At 38.5% G+C, this 16,258-nt stretch overlaps 1 non-coding gene across 1 annotated transcript; it reads right to left on the bottom strand.

The window, feature by feature from the left end:
* Positions 1 to 13,090: 13,090 nt before the first annotated feature.
* On the bottom strand, positions 13,091 to 13,197 carry LOC116138760. Its single transcript, XR_004129340.1, has one exon. It is a non-coding gene; the product is annotated as a small nucleolar RNA R71 (small nucleolar RNA).
* Positions 13,198 to 16,258: the final 3,061 nt, after the last annotated feature.

Below are 16,258 nucleotides of genomic sequence, written 5' to 3'. Positions count from 1 at the left end.
GGTGAGTTTCTGTACTTCTTTTATTCCGGTAAGGTTCTTTTCCCTTTCTTTATCCATTTTTGCAACTTTCATGTCAAAGGATGGCTATTGGCATGGCCACATTGAATGTTCTAGGGCTTTAGTAAGGTATTTGAATGCATCTCTAGTGGTCTTGGGTTTAAGGAGGGCTTAACGCAGTGGCTGTCGGAACCCCGAGTAGATCGCGTGTATTCATCATAAGGCGCGAGCTATCCTAGGTGCCTGAACTGAAAGCAAGTGTGAAATGATCGTCGAGTTTTTTGAGCTTTAACACATGTTCGCTTCTATTTCAGGTAATCAGAAGTAAGCTCTAACCATGTCTTCTTCCAGTAGTCACACAATCGATTGCATGTTCGATTTGCTCGCGGGCTCGGCAATCCTTGGGGATTCAACTCTCGAGGTCTCCAAAGAAATCATCCCGCGAAGCTCAAACCCCAACGCGACATGCTCTTCTGACCGTGCCTCGATATAGTTGGCTCAATCCAGGCGGTCTCTAGTTCATAGGCTGCAAAGAGAGCCACAATCATTGATTGTCGTCAAGGATTTGGAGCGCATAAGAGTGGTCGATGAGTTGCAGTTTAATTTGATGGTTCCGGGGGACTTTTCTCGAAAGAATACCCCGCTCGGATGGGTGGTGATCTCTAAGACCCTCCTAAGATACGGGGTATCCATTCCCTCTCATCGTTTTGTTGACAACATGCTAAAGCAGTTCAACATCGTTCCTCTTTAGCTGTCCGCAAATTCGTATGTAATTATCATCGCTCTGTACATAGCGTATATGATCGCTGAATTGGGCAAGCCATCCGTCAAGGAACTCATCCATCTGTATAGGCTTAAGAAATGGCAAGACCAGACGTACTACCTTTCCAAGGCAAGGAAGGTACGTTTCAACGAGCTGGTTGATGTCCCAAAGAAGGTCCCACACTGGGACTCACAATTTTTCTTCTATGAAGCCCAAGAGATCGGCACCTTCACTTCAGAAGAGAGTGAGGCTTTGACTTTCTGTGCGTGCGAGGATCTTTTTCGAGCTTTGTGTTCTAGCTAACTGAGTTGCTTTGTTTTGTAGTTAACGTCGAACATAACTATCTCCCTAACTCGAGCTTGCAGAGGCTCCAGTGTTTCAGCGACCCTCCCGACGGACAACGTAACGTTAACGAGATCATTACGCTCCCTCACCTGCGAGCATACAGTTTCTCTCAAGACGACGCTAGATTTCTTACGATTTTGGAGAAAGGTTAAGTTATCGTTTACTCGCATTTTTTTCCCGTGCAGATAAGTCGCTCACTGTTTGTTACTTTTTTGCAGAGACATGGGCTGAGAAACCGAAAGGCCTAAAAAAGAAGACGACAGCTTCGGCAGCTACCAAGAAAACATCGGCTGTTTTGGCGATGAAGCAGCCCGCTAACATCGTTGACGTGAAACATGGTGGTGGCGAGCTTGGGGAAGGCCCAAGCGCGAAAAAGCCTGCGATTGCCTTAAAGGCAGTTGGCGGGAAGAACATCACGAGCGTCAAAAGGGGCTGTCAAAAAAAAAAAACACCCGAGCTGATTGAAGGCTTGATAAGTGGTGGAATGATATATATATTCCGTGATTTTATGGGTAGATTGTAGGGAATTCGTGACTTTAATAGATTATTTTTATTCAAGTTCTTTCCATATTTTTATTTGCAAGAATCATAGGTATGTGTATGAGTTTTAGGTTTTTAGGTAGAAAAAGTGAGGAATTTATGCTCACACGATGGTTGGAGGCTTTGTACGTGCTAAAGAAAAAAAAACGGATCGTCAAACAAAAGAAAGGAAGTGAATTTGCTAGATGGCGCTGCGGCAAGGAATTTTCGTGTCGCAGCACGAGAAGCTGAAGTTGGCAGAAAGTTCATGTCGCGGCATGAAGAAAGTGGCTGATGCATTGTAATTACAACATGCAATGTATAGCAAGTGCACTAGTCGCACAAATAATAAAGTGATGAGTGAGTATTGTTCCCACGAGGATTGGTTGCTAAGCACTAAGTTTTCTACTGTTTTCAAGTTGAAGCAATCGAGTTGTTTGGATTAAAGGGAGAAAATTAAACTTAAAACTAAAACAAAATTTCTAAATATTCAAAACTAAATTATGAAAGCAAGATTAAAAACAAGGTAATATCAGTTTAAAACAACGGGTAGGGTTTTGATTTCATTCGGACTCTATTGATTAAAACTACAGATTATGCTATTTCCATATTCACATGCATTGATTGTAAATCGAATTCTCTAAATTGGTAAACATACCTTCTCAGGCTATTTTTTCCTACTTTTCCCTATTAAACTTCCGCACCCAACAAATTGAAGATTAATAGTTCTAAGCTCATTAAGCACCTAGAATCCTAGATTGATTTCATTGATTCTTAAATCTATCTCTAGCATTTAATACTACAATGGTGATTACCCAAGAAGCTTAACATGAATTATTTCTCAATCTCATCATGTTCATCACTTAATAACATTAAAAACAGAATAACCCCACAATCATTGCAATAGCATATGAAAATAATAAAAATCAATTGCTTAATCCATGAGAATCCGAACTACATCAAAACCCTAACCCAAAATGGGTTAGTTCATAGCTAAATCCATACAATAAGCAAGAAAAACAATAAATCCAAAGTTCAACAAAATAAAAATGTGAGAAAGGACAAGAAATCTCCTCTAATTGAAGAATCCATCGGAGTTAATCCCAAATCTTCTCACTTTTAACACATATTCGTCAAAAATCAAACTAAGAAGATGAAAAAGTTGTTCTAGACTAACGAAAACGCCACCCCTCTCAAAATGGTAAAGTTTCCCTTTTATACCTTGCCCAAAAACCTAAAACTTTGCCTAAAATTGAAACTGTGCGTTTTAAAGAAACTGAAAACTGCAGACTTCGTCGCGGCGAACAAGAAATCTCGCCGTTGCGACAAAGTGAACTGGATTCTTGTGCGTGACTCATTTCGCCATGGAGAAGAACAAACTTCGCCACGGCGAACCTCCATGAAGAATTCTAAAATTACAGAATTGCCCTCCGCTTGCTTCTTTGCTTGAATCTTCGATCTTCGATGCTCTCCTATGGGAACAAGCTTCATAATGCTTCACTCTGCTTCAGAACTCTCCCAAATTTTGAGATTCGCTTACTTCTGAGTCCAGAAACTCCAATTCGCTCATTATTTGCTCAAAATGTCCATTTTAGCCTGAAACACAAAATGCAAATAAATAAGTAGCAATTCAGGCATAAATGAACTAAAGTGTATCTGAAATCCAGCCTAAAAGCCTAATAAAAACAGTATAATTCTCGAATTATAAAATACCCCCAAACTAAAGACATGCTCGTCCCCGAGCATCAGGTACAAAACAAAATGAAAGAAAACAACAAACGCCCAAATAAACGCAAAACAGCAAAATTAACAACAATTAAAAAGAAACACATAAGACTCAACTCAACACACAACTGCCTAGAATTTATACACATCTCAAAGGTTGTTGTAAAATTATTACTAGAAAAATGTTTAACACTCCAAGAAGTTATAAGTAACATCGAATATCTTTCTCTATTGGTTCCCCGAGTAGGTAATCCCCACTTCAATCCACCTTTCGACTTCCCGGATTATTTTATGCAGAAACACAAAGTTTATCAAATGGCGGCAGACTCCATAAGCCTAAATATCGAACTACTCTCCACTAATGAGGATTAGACATCGCTAAGAATCAAAAGGTCTTTGTAAGCTTATAACGTTAGGCTCAGGTAGTGGGCTCCAAAGGAAAGGAAAAAGATGAACAAACAAAAGAATTTGGTTTCCTTAAAGCAAACACTAAGACTTAATCAAACTCCACTTCCTTTCTCAACCATCACTCAATATGTCAACCAATTAACAACCCTCAACCATGCACAATTCTTATTTTTGCTACTGCAATGCAGTTCTCAATTTTTTTTTTTTTTTTTAAACTAAAAAAAAATCATTCAAATTGAGGTTAACTACCTCTCTTATTCTTTTTGCTCATCTCACAACCCCCAAACTATTCTTTTAGTTCATTCATACAACTCTTCAGGTTCCTTGTATTTGCATTAAGTCCAAAATTCTCCTAAAGGGTATGATTATATGTTTAGGGTAGTTGGATTGGAAAATTTTCGGTTTGTAAGAAAATAAAACGCAATGATAATCTCATAAGGCTCAAGTGGGTGACTAGGGAAAAACTCATTCGTGGGTTGGCTGGAAAGGCTCAAATGTTCCGAAAAAAGCTTAAATTATTTCCTCAACAATGTCTATTCCTAGAATTTTGCCTCAAACACTTCTCTACTAGGTTCTAGAGTCCACCAACATTATCAAACTTTACCTAACCACATAAAATGAATCTAAGCATGCCAAAATAAATGAAAATGGTGGCTGAACCACTCAACAAACCTCAATCAAAATCCAGTCAATAAACAAAAACTTGAAGCAATGCTTAACATTTTTCAACAACAAAATCCCAACAACCCTAATCTCATCATTGATTTATACAATTCATCACTGGCATACACAAATAAAATAAAATAAAAAGTTCAAAAATTCTCAAATTTTTCCTACCCCCAAACTAAAGATGACATTGTCCCCAATGTCACATTATGCACAAATTAGGAATAGAAAAACAAAATCTGTAAAAGTACGAGATAGTTCCCTGATTAATCCGTGAAGCTGAAGTGACACTCAACATTGTGCACACTTGGTCCTTGACTTTTTCATCACCAAAATATGTAAACACAATTGAAAACTGTGGTGTCCACTGTGTTAGAAAAATTCACGAACTACTATGGAAATATTACAATCCTAATCTCGTCTTTGCAACTAAAAAGTTCAACAAAAATTTAAACTAAACGAAAAACAATCTAAACAAACCACAAACAAATTAAAAATCAGTTCAAAGTTCCACAATACCCAACAATAAACCAAAATCAAAACAAATAAAAACAAAATACAAAACAGGTGTTCCGGCTCATTTGTCGGCCTCCTCGTCTCCTTCGACGTCGTCCTCTTCTGACTCGGAGCCCATCTACTCATCTGAATCCCAGTCAGCCCATTGGAATGCCGCAGTATCAACATTAAGCTTGTCGAAGCTACTCTTCTGCATGTCAAACATTATCCGGGTTTGCTCTGCCAGCCATTCCTGACGTTTTGACATACGTCTCATCTGACCCATCATCTGTTGTATCATTTCCTTCATAGTAGCTGTGGAACTGGATGATGTGGCAGCTCCCTGTGTGGTTCTCTGTCGTTTTGTCCCGACGCTAGGTTGCTCATCGTCTGTACATTCAAAGTGCTTGTGATAATAGTCTAAGTCGAGACTGGGGCAGCATGGATCAGTGGTTCATCATCAGTCTTCTCGACTCCTACTTTGAGGCACAATACTGTAATGAGATGTGGGAACGGGAAACTGCCTCACCCTGGTTGAGCTGCATTCATGATACAATTCAGAATAATGTTCCCCACATCAATTTTCTTCCCTTTGGCAATGGAATAAAGAAGCAATGTCTTTTCATAAGTTACTGTGCTATAATGCGTCTCCGGAATCAACCTCGCACTCACAAAATATTGCCACAACCGAGCCATCGGAGTCAGATTTGTTCCCTTGATAGACTTCTTTCCTTTCTTCGAAACTTCCCAAGTGGTACCCGGTTTTGTTAAGACCGAAAGTATTACATTAGCATCAAATCGTTTCGACTTCCACTCCGTATGCTCATCACGGGAAATTTTAGGTAACTCAAAGAATTTATTGATCTCCTTAACATCAAAAGGTACATCAATCCCCCTCACATAGACAACCCCGTCATTTCACAAAGGGAGGTTGGCATAGAACTCTCTCATAATCGGTTCTACGGCTGCATGCTTGGGTTGACTCATAAACAACCCCCAAAGTCTCCCTTGACTTCATTCATCAGCGTGGTCAGTGGTCAATCCACGCTCGGGGATAAATCCTTTATCTTTCCTTTGGGTTGCCCCTTCATAGCATTTCCGAGCGTTGTCACTTATAAACCGATTGTCCACTTTCTTCCCCTTTCCTTTACCTTTGGATGGTACTTTGACCGGCATTTTTCTTCACAACAAATTAACCTCACAAATTCAATTCTAAACACCCTACGAACAACCACACTTAATCTTGCACAAGCACCACAACTTCCAAAAACTGCAAAATGACCCCTAAACTACGAATTTTCCGCAATCAACCAAATACTCCAAAAATCAAAAGCCACACTCCTTAATATCACACAATGTAAAATCAACACGTCCTCCAACACAAAATCCACAACTCAACCACAATTAATATTTTCAGATCCACAATTCTAAACACGAAAAATTTCGATTAAAAGCTTAGGGAACTTGAAATCTTACCAAAACAATGGAGTATTCGCCACCAATTTAGTCAAAAATCACCTAGATTGCAAAAACTCCCAATTTCTTGAACCTAAAGTTTCCTTCAATTTTTCGCAAAGATCCTGGTTAGATCGAGTTGTGTTTGTGTTTGGGATGGTTTAGGAGTTAGAAGAAGTGATGGAAATTCACTGGAAAGGATCAAGATTGAAAGTGAAATTTTTTTCTTTTTCTCTCAAATGTGTTTGAAGGGTGGCGTGAAAAATGAAGAAAATAAAATGGGTATCTTTGCCGCGATGAAGTTCATCAGGTTGAATTTAGGGTTTTTAAAAAACCAGTCGATGCCACGGCAAAGACAAATTCTTTGCCACGGCGAAAAATTACAGTAGCTACTCACCCCAGCGAAGAACTTTCTTCGCCACGGCGAAAATTCCTTTGTAAATTTTGCTCAACTTTCTTCGCCGCGGGGAAACAAAATGCTTCGCCGTGGCAAAAAATTCCAGTAACGCACCGCCACGACGAAAAAGATACTTCATCGCAGTGAAGTCTAGGACTTTTCGAATTCCAATTTTTCACAAATGTGTTTCGCCGCAGCGAAGAAAAATCTTCGCCGCGGCGAAAACTGGACAATTTCATTTTCCGCCTTGATTCGATAACTCACCTGAAACACCAAAAAACACACAAATTAGACTTCATCTACAATTATAAGAAAACTAAACAAGTAAAAATAAACAACAACAAATGAAAACACTTGGGTTGCCTCCCAAAGAGCGCTTGTTTATAGTCGGAAAGCTCGACTTCTTTTAAGTTCTCATGTCAATCTGGACTATCTAAATGCATCAACTCCCGAGCATTGTCCTTGCACCAAAGTTTCAATTGCTGATTATTTTTGTCACCTGGGGCCCTTGTTGAGAGCTTAACCACCTATTTCCATTCCTTGGTCATTCCTCTCATGGCTTGAACATTCTTACCAACAGCTTTCAGTTTTCTTTTTTTTTTAGCGGAGGAATCCGTCCCTTGTAAGGATACATGCTCAGTTGTGGCCTATCTTGGACTAGTGTAAAGCTCTCTGGGTTGTGGTCCTCCTCATTGGGTCACCGTGACTTGACTGTGTATCCTATAATTGGCGAATTAGGAGCATTAAGTTGGGAAGTTTCAATTGTTGACTGACCCACCGAATCAATTTTGAAACATGACTCTTGCTTCAGTGGAGCTTTCAGAGACTCAAGGACATTGAATGTCACTTCTTCATCTTGCATCCTCATGATCAACTTCCCCTCTTGAACATCAATTAAAGTTCTTCCGGTTGCCAGAAATAGTCATCCCAGGATGAGAGGAATCTCCCTATCTTCTTCCATATCCAACACAAAGAAATCTGCCGGAAAAATAAATTTGTCCACCTTGACCAGCATATCTTCAACAATGCCCCTAGGATGCTTTATGGATCTATCTACAAGCTGCAAGCATATGGTTGTTGGTTTCACTTCACCAATTCCTAATTTCCTGAAAACAAAAAAAGGCATAAGATTTATGCTTGCACCTAAATCACATAAAACTCGATCAAAAGTAATATCTCCTATAATACAAGGAATAGTAAAACTCCCTGGATCCTTGAGTTTTGGGGGTAGCTTCTTCTAGAGAATGGCGCTGCACTCCTTCGTAAGCATCATTGTTTCCGCATCCTCTAACTTCTTTTTGTTTGATAAGATCTCCTTGAGAATTTTCGCGTAGCTCGGTATCTGTTGCAATGCATCTGCAAAAGGAATGTTAATATGCAGTTTTTTAAATACATCAAGAAATTTAATGAACTGCTTATCCTGTTTTTCTTTTATGAGCCGCTAAGGAAAAGGCACGGGTGGAGTGTGATGTGCCAATTCTGGTGGTATCTCGGGAAATGAAAATTTCTCTTTCCTTCTCTTTTGCCTATCTTCCCGTTTCTGCTCATCCTCCCTAGGGCTAGGTGGTTTCTCTTCAGCAATGATTTCTTCATCAACTTCCTCATCAGATTCTTCATTTTTCCTTGATGGGGTTTTCTCTTTCCTTGATTGTTCCACCTCTTCCAAGACTGTACCACTTCTCAAGGTTATTGCGTTCACTTGCTCTCGTGGGTTAGTCACTGTGTTGCTCGGCAAAGACCCCTATGGTCTCTCATTTAGATTTTCAACTAACTGCCCCATCTGTACCTCCAAGTTCCGAATGGATGCCCCTTGATTTCTGATATTAGTTCTCATCTCATTCATAAAACTTGTGGTCTCTTGCATGAACTTCCTAAACATGTCCTCCAATTTTGTCGCTCTTGGGTCTCCTTGTTGGTTGTTCACCCCTGTTTGGTTATTTGGCAATGCCCTTTGATTCCATTGATTGTTTTGCTGATTCTGTTGGTTTTGATTGCCCCAAGACAGGTTTGGGTGATTCCTCCAACCAGGATTATATGTGTTGGAGTACGAATTGTTCGGTTGCCTTTGATTTCCAGCCAAGTAGTTAACCTGCTCTTATGATGACGATGCTGAGGCAAACGTGTTCCCTACTTGACATTCACTGCTCACGTGATTACCTGCACAAAAATCATAAGTTAGTTGAGGAGCTTGAATGGAATTTACCTGCATACTTCCCAACTGTTTTTTAAGTGCTGTCAGTTGGGCTGAAATGGCTGTATATGCATCAACTTCATGAAGACCCATAGATTTCTTCGGTTGCACCCTCTCATTAGGTCTTTGATAATTGTTGCTTGCCAGAACCTCAAGCAACTCGTGAGCTTCTTCCTGAGTCTTATTCTATAATGCTCCTCCCGAGGCTGCATCCACCATAGTTTGCACATTCACCGTTAATCCATTATAAAATGTTTGGAATTGCATCCAAACTGGCAACCCATGATGTGGACACCTTCTCAGTAATTCTTTGTATCTCTCCCAAGCCTCATACAATGATTATGACTCTTCTTTAATGAATGACGTGATGTCATTTCTCAACTTTGTCGACTTTGCTGGAGGAAAGAATTTGGTCAGGAACTTCTGTGCTAAATCATTCCATGTGGTGATTGTTCATGTTGGTAGTGCCAGTAACCATCCCTTAGCTTTATCCTTCAATGAAAATGGGAATAGTCTCAATCTGATTGCATCATCTGACACTCCGTTTGACTTGAAAGTATCACAAATCTCTAAAAAATTTGCAATGTGTAGATTTGGATCTTCCTTCAAATCACCCCTGAACTGAACTGACTGCTAGATCATCTAGATGATTGTCGGCTTTATCTTGAAGTTATTGGCTTGTACCGTTGGTCTAGTAATACTCGACCCACTGCCTTCAACTGTGGGAACTGAGAATTTCCTTAGTGTTCTATTCTCTGCCATCTCTATAACTATTACTTCTGGTTCAACTGTAGCTTCTCCTTCTCTTCTTTCTCTGTTCAGTCTTCGAGTGGTTCTTTCAATCTCAGGATCAACAGGAATCACTAGCTGACGTCTTGCTCTTCGCATAAACTACACAGAAAAATAACGAAAATCAAACAAAAAACAATTAAGTAAAAATAACACTCCAATCTAGCTAACACAAGAAAATTTTAATGTTAACACAAAACTCAATCCCCGGCAACAGCACCAAAAACTTGATGCGTTGTAATTACAACATGCAATGTGTAGCAAGTGCACTAGTCGCACAAGTAATAAAGTGATGAGTGAGTATCGTTCCCACGAGGATTGGTTGCTAAGCACTAAGTTTTCTACTGTTTTCAAGTTGAAGCAATCGAGTTGTTTGGATTAAAGGGAGAAAATTAAACTTAAAACTAAAACAAAATTTCTAAATATTCAAAACTAAATTATGAAAGCAAGATTAAAAACAAGGTAATATCAGTTTAAACCAACGGGTAGGGTTTTGATTTCATTCGGACTCTATTGATTAAAACTACAGATTATGCTATTTCCATATTCACATGCATTGATTGTAAATCGAATTCTCTAAATTGTAAACATACCTTCTCATGCTATGTTTTCCTACTTTTCCCTATTAAACTTCCGCACCCAACAAATTGAAGATTAATAGTTCTATTCTCATTAAGCACCTAGAATCCTAGATTGATTTCATTGATTCTTAAATCTATCTCTAGCATTTAATACTACAATGGTGATTACCCAAGAAGCTTAACATGAATTATTTCTCAATCTCATCATGTTCATCACTTAATAACATTAAAAACAGAATAAACCCACAACCATTGCAATAGCATATGAAAATAATAAAAATTAATTGCTTAATCCATGAGAATCCGAACTACATCAAAACCCTAACCTAAAATGGGTTAGTTCACAGCTAAATCTATACAATAAGCAAGAAAAACAATAAACCCAAAGTTCAACATAATAAAAATGAGAGAAAATACAAGAAATCTCCCGTAATTGAAGAATCCACTGGACTTAATCCCAAATCTTCTCACTTTTAACACAAATTCGTCAAAAATCAAACTAAGAAGATGAAAAAGTTGTTCTAGACTAAGGAAAACGCCTTCCCTCTCAAAATGGTAAAGTTTCCCTTTTATACCTCACCCAAAAACCTAAAACTTTGCCTAAAATTGAAACTGTGCGTTTTAAAGAAATTGAAAACTGAAGACTTCGTCGCGGCGAAGAAGAAATCTCGCCGCGGCGACGAAGTGAACCGGATTCTTGTGCGTGACTCATTTCGCCGTAGCGAAGAACAAACTTCGCCGCGGCGAACCTCCATGAAGAATTTTGAAATTACATAATTACCCTCCACTTGCTTCTTTGCTTGAATCTTCGATTTTCAATGCTCTCCCATGGTAACAAGCTTCATAGTGCTTCACTCTACTTTAGAACTCTCCCAAATTCTGAGATCCGTTTACTTCTGAGTCTAGAAACTCCAATTCGCTCATTATTTGCTCAAAATGTCCATTTTAGCCTGAAGCACAAAATGTAAAGAAATAAGTAGCAGTTCAGGCATAGATGAACTAAAAAGTATCTGAAATCCAGCCTAAAAGCCTAATAAAAACAGTATAATTCTCGGATTATCAGTGGCACAGCGGCATGACAAGGCCTTATGTTTGTGGAAAAATTCTGCGCCGCAGCATGGATCGTGAGAAAAATAAAATCCTTATTTTTTTTAACTCCGACTTGAACTTGGACTCTTCCAAAAACACCCTTAGCAAAGGAAAAGTATAAATAGGATTTTGTAATTTAGTTTAGGGTTGGCTGGGGGTCTAAAGGAGAGTTATTTTCTTAGCAAAAAGAGAGGAGATTTTTCCTAGGATTTTGAAGATCATTCATGCTTTTGGAGAATTTTAGGTTTCCTCTTTCAATGTCAATGTGTAACTAAACTCTTCTCTAGGGATCTAATGTAGCCTAATTTGATGGCTCTATGTGTAATCATATATTTATTGTTATTAATTCAATGAAACTCTAGATTCATTCATGTATTCATTACTCCTTTAATTTTCATTATTGTGTGACGACACTTAGTGCAAATTATTAGGTTGTATGTGTGAAGATTATTGAATGAATGATTAATATTCTATGCATACGCCCTGATAGAGTATTAGTAGGTTCATGATTTCTTGGGTAATTAGTGTTTGTGCACGTGCCATGACAAATACTCCTTTGTTCAGGATTTCAAGTACTCTACGTTTAATGGGTTTTTAATTCATAGGCTAGACTATAAGCCCTAACTAGTCTTATGTTAAAAGTATTCGGTTAATCCCCAAAGCCTTATGGTAATACCTTGATTTGGTGAGTGCGAACCCTAGAAAGTGAATTGATAAATAATAGATATTTGGTTGACATAGAGCAGGATAATTATGGTGAAATTGGAACCCTAGGTTCTGGTCGATTGGATTTAAGATAACTTTATTGTCGTTTAATTTTAGTTTAATTAGTTGTTGCTTTTGAAGTGATTCCCCTTGAATTGCGATTATCAATTATAGTTATTAGTTTAAATTGAAGCTTCGTTATAAGGATTAGTAAATTGCTTACAAATCTCTGTGGGATCGACCCTTGCTTTTGCACACTATACTGCGATAGCGATTTATGCACTTGCGAGGAATTAGAATTTGTTCATCAAGTTTTTGGCGCCGTTGCCGGGGATTTGTTTTAAGTTATTTAGTTTTCTTGATAACCATGCTTTAATTATTGTTATTTAATTTAATTTGTATTATTTTTATTTGGGTTATTTTTTTTTTCCTTTTGTTTTTGTTTTCGTTGGTGTGTTTGTATTTGAATGCAAGGTCGTCGATAACTAGATAAAGAATTATTACCTTACGTGGATAGAGTCAATTTGATTGGTTGAAAGAGGAAGGAACTATAATTTCCTAAAAATTCATCAGATTCAAGTTCAGAACTAGAGATAATGGCTGAATTACCTCGTCTTATGAAGGAGTATGCACGCCCTACCATAGGAACGTCGCCATCTTGCATAGTGCTGAATGAGGCAGTAAGGAATTACGAACTCAAGAACATTCACTTTCAGCTATTACCGTCATTCCATGGCATAGCCATAGAGGATCCACTTACCTTTATTCATAATTTTTATTCTACTGTTCAAGATTTTCCTTTGCAGAGTTTAACAGAGGACCAACTGCGGATGCATTGCTTTCCTTACACATTGAAGGATGCAGTAAAGAGATGGTTCATGACTTTGACCCCAGCTTCACTTACAACGTGGGATGCAGCTTATAATAGATTCATAGGTAAATTCTACTCTCATGCTAAGACTGTCGAACTGCGAGGTAAGATTGCCACCTTTACTTAGATAGAAGGTGAGCCATTCCATGAGGCTTGGGAGTGTTTTAAATTATTGATGGTTCAATGTCCACATCATAGATATCCTTTAAAATTGCTTAACCAATTTTTCTATGATGGACTAACACAGGCTTGCCAAGCCATAGTTGATAATGCTACAGGTGGTGCCATGGGAGAGAAGATTGCACAAGAGACATACGAGCTATATGAGATGCTTGAAGTAAACTCACAGCAAAAAAGTGTTAGAGGAAGATCCAAAGGAATTTATGAAGTGAACAATAACTCTGAGCTGACAATGTAGGTTTCAGAGCTAACTAAACAAATGAAGACTATGTGCAATATGTTGATGGGACAAGGGCAAAGTAACTCTTCAAAGGTATGTGCTATTTGTGGTTATAGTGGGCAAACTGACATTTGTCCTTCTAGTGAGAATTTTCCAGAGTATGTGGAGCAAGCAAGTGCGATGAATTCCTACAACCAAAGGCCTAACAACCCATTCTCCAATACTTATAATCCAGGTTGGAGGAATCATCCTAACTTCTCTTGGAGTAATAACCAACAACAGCTAGCTCTCACAATCAACAAAAGGAAATCGTCATTAGAGGAGACATTGAACAACTTTATTCAAGTCTCTCAGAAGAACAACCAGAATTTTAAGCAGAGATTTCAGCAGCAAGAGGCATCCATAAGGAAGTTGGAAGTCCAAATAGGGCAAATAGTAGAAGCGATTCAAGGACATGTTTTTGGGAAATTACTAAGCCAATCTGAGCAAGCAAATGTAATCACAATACTACGAAGTGGAAAGGTAATTAATAAAGATATTTATTCTGAGACTAATGAGAGCTTAATTGATCATATAGGAGAAGATAAAGCTAAGGAGAAGCAATCAAGTGAATCCGAGAAGAATTTGGCACAGTAGGCTGAGCTTGAATGGCTTAAGGGAGAAATGATGACCTTTAGGGTCAAGGAAATGGAGTTCCTTGACAAGCTCAATGTGACCGAGGCTGCTCGAGCAAAGGCCGAAGCTAAGGCAGTGGAAGCCGAGAAGAATTTGGCACAACAGCGAGGTACCAATAACAAGTTGAATTCTGAGCTTTCCTCGGCTCAAAAGGCTACCTCGGATTGGGAGGCCAAATCTAAACAATCCTTGCTCGACTTTGTCCAGGAGGTGGAAGGTCGACGGAAGGCTGAAGTTGAGACCAGACAACTCATACTTCAAATTGAGGAGCTAAACGAGGCCATCACTACTCGGGCTTGGCAAACATTGGTCTTCCTTATACAGAAGCTATGGGACGCCCACCCTTCGATCGACTTCTATTTCCTTCCACGAGCTTATTAGAAGGAAGTTGAAAGGATGAAGGTTGAAGCCCAAGGAATGGCCTACGTGTACTTGGATGACTCTGAGGACAATGGTGAGGTCCAAGAAGAAGTTGAGGAAGGCGAAGAGGGGATTGGGCTCAAGCTGGAAGTCGAAGATCCAACTCCCCTGACCACACTTCCCCCGAGCGAGGCTCTCAACCTTAGAGCAACTATTGCCGTCCCTCCCACTGAAGAATCGTCTCTTCCCGTCGGTGACGAGTTCCTTGGACCTGTCGAGGATGATCTCCCTGCTCCCCCAGTTGCATGAAATGTCATCATTTTTTTTTTCCTTTTTTTTTTTCTTTTTTTTTTTTTTACAATGTCATAGAATTCTATCAATGAAAAGAAAATTTTTCAACATGTCCTCATTGAGCAAAGATTATTATATTTCTACAGAGTTATTTCATTTATCCTAGTTAGACTTGTAATAGAAGATCCGAATTCGCTCTAAGTTATGCGTAGCTCGCCTCTTGAAGAGCTTTTTCGGATGTGTGCAAGGAAATCTTTTGCGATAAGCAACTCCGATTCCAGATCAGTTGTTCGTTTCAAGTTTTGGTCGCTGGCTTAAGGCTGATTTCTTCGACATGTTTTTTCTCGAATTTTTTCAAGTTTAACTTCGTCGATTTAGGATGTTTCATCCTTAAAGAGTTGGATTTTCACATGACTTTTTTAGATAAGCTGTCTTTTTTAGACTCTTGACTCCAAGTTTTCTTTTTGGAATACTATCAAGTAGGTCACGATCTTTGAAGTGATGAATAAATGCTAAACAAACCAAGAACATTAACAAACAAAAATCATGAATAATACCTCTTTTATTGATCAAACGCTTTGGCCGTGAGTGACAACCTTACAACGAATGAAAAGATAAACATAAGTGGAACCCGAGCTGTTTATTGGTAATACCTTAGCAAATGCTCGACGTTCCAGGCTCGCAGTATTGCTTCGCCATTGAGGCGTTCTGATGCATTGTAACTACAACATGCAATGATAGCAAGTGCACTAGTCGCACAAAGTAATAAAGTGATGAGTGAGTATCATTCCCACGAGGATTGGTTGTTAAGCACTAAATTTCCTATTAGTTTTCAAGTTGGAGAAACCAAATATTGTTTGGATTTATGGGAGAATATAAGACTAAACTGAAAGCAAAAATTACTAAATGCAAAAACAACTAAATTATGAAAGCGAGGTTTAACACAAGTGTAATATCAATTAAAACAAACAGTTAGGGTTTGACTTCATTCGGACTCTATAGATTAATTATGTGGATTATGCTACTCTCACATTCACATGCACGGATTGTAAACCGAATTCCCTAAGTTGTAAACATACATTCTCAGGCTATGAATTCCTACTTTTCCCTATTAATCTTCCGTACCCAACAATTTGAAGATTAACAAATCCAAGTTCATTAAGCTAATGGAATCCTAGATTGGTTTCATTGTCTCTCAAATCTATCTCTAACATTCAAAATAACAGTGGTGATTATCCAAGAAGCTCAACATGACTCATTTCTCAATCTCATCATGTTCAATAAGTAAAATCAATAAAATTCGGAATAATCACACAATCTATGCAATAGAATATAAAAGCAACAATAATCAATTGATTAATCTATAAAAATCCGAATTACATCAAACCCTAACCCAAAATGGGTTAGTTCATGACTAGATTAACATAAACAGCAAGAAAAACAATAAACCCAGAAATTAACATATTGAAATATAGAGAAAAGAGAAGAGATCTCCCCTAGTTGAAGATTCCACAAGATTCAAGCTCAAATCTTCTC

Source organism: Pistacia vera, unplaced genomic scaffold (genome assembly GCF_008641045.1).
Source record: "Pistacia vera cultivar Batoury unplaced genomic scaffold, PisVer_v2 Contig343, whole genome shotgun sequence".
Classification (NCBI taxonomy): Eukaryota; Viridiplantae; Streptophyta; class Magnoliopsida; order Sapindales; family Anacardiaceae; genus Pistacia; species Pistacia vera.
The sequence above is the reverse complement of the archived record's forward strand: the minus strand, read 5'-3'. Positions and strand labels throughout refer to the sequence as shown.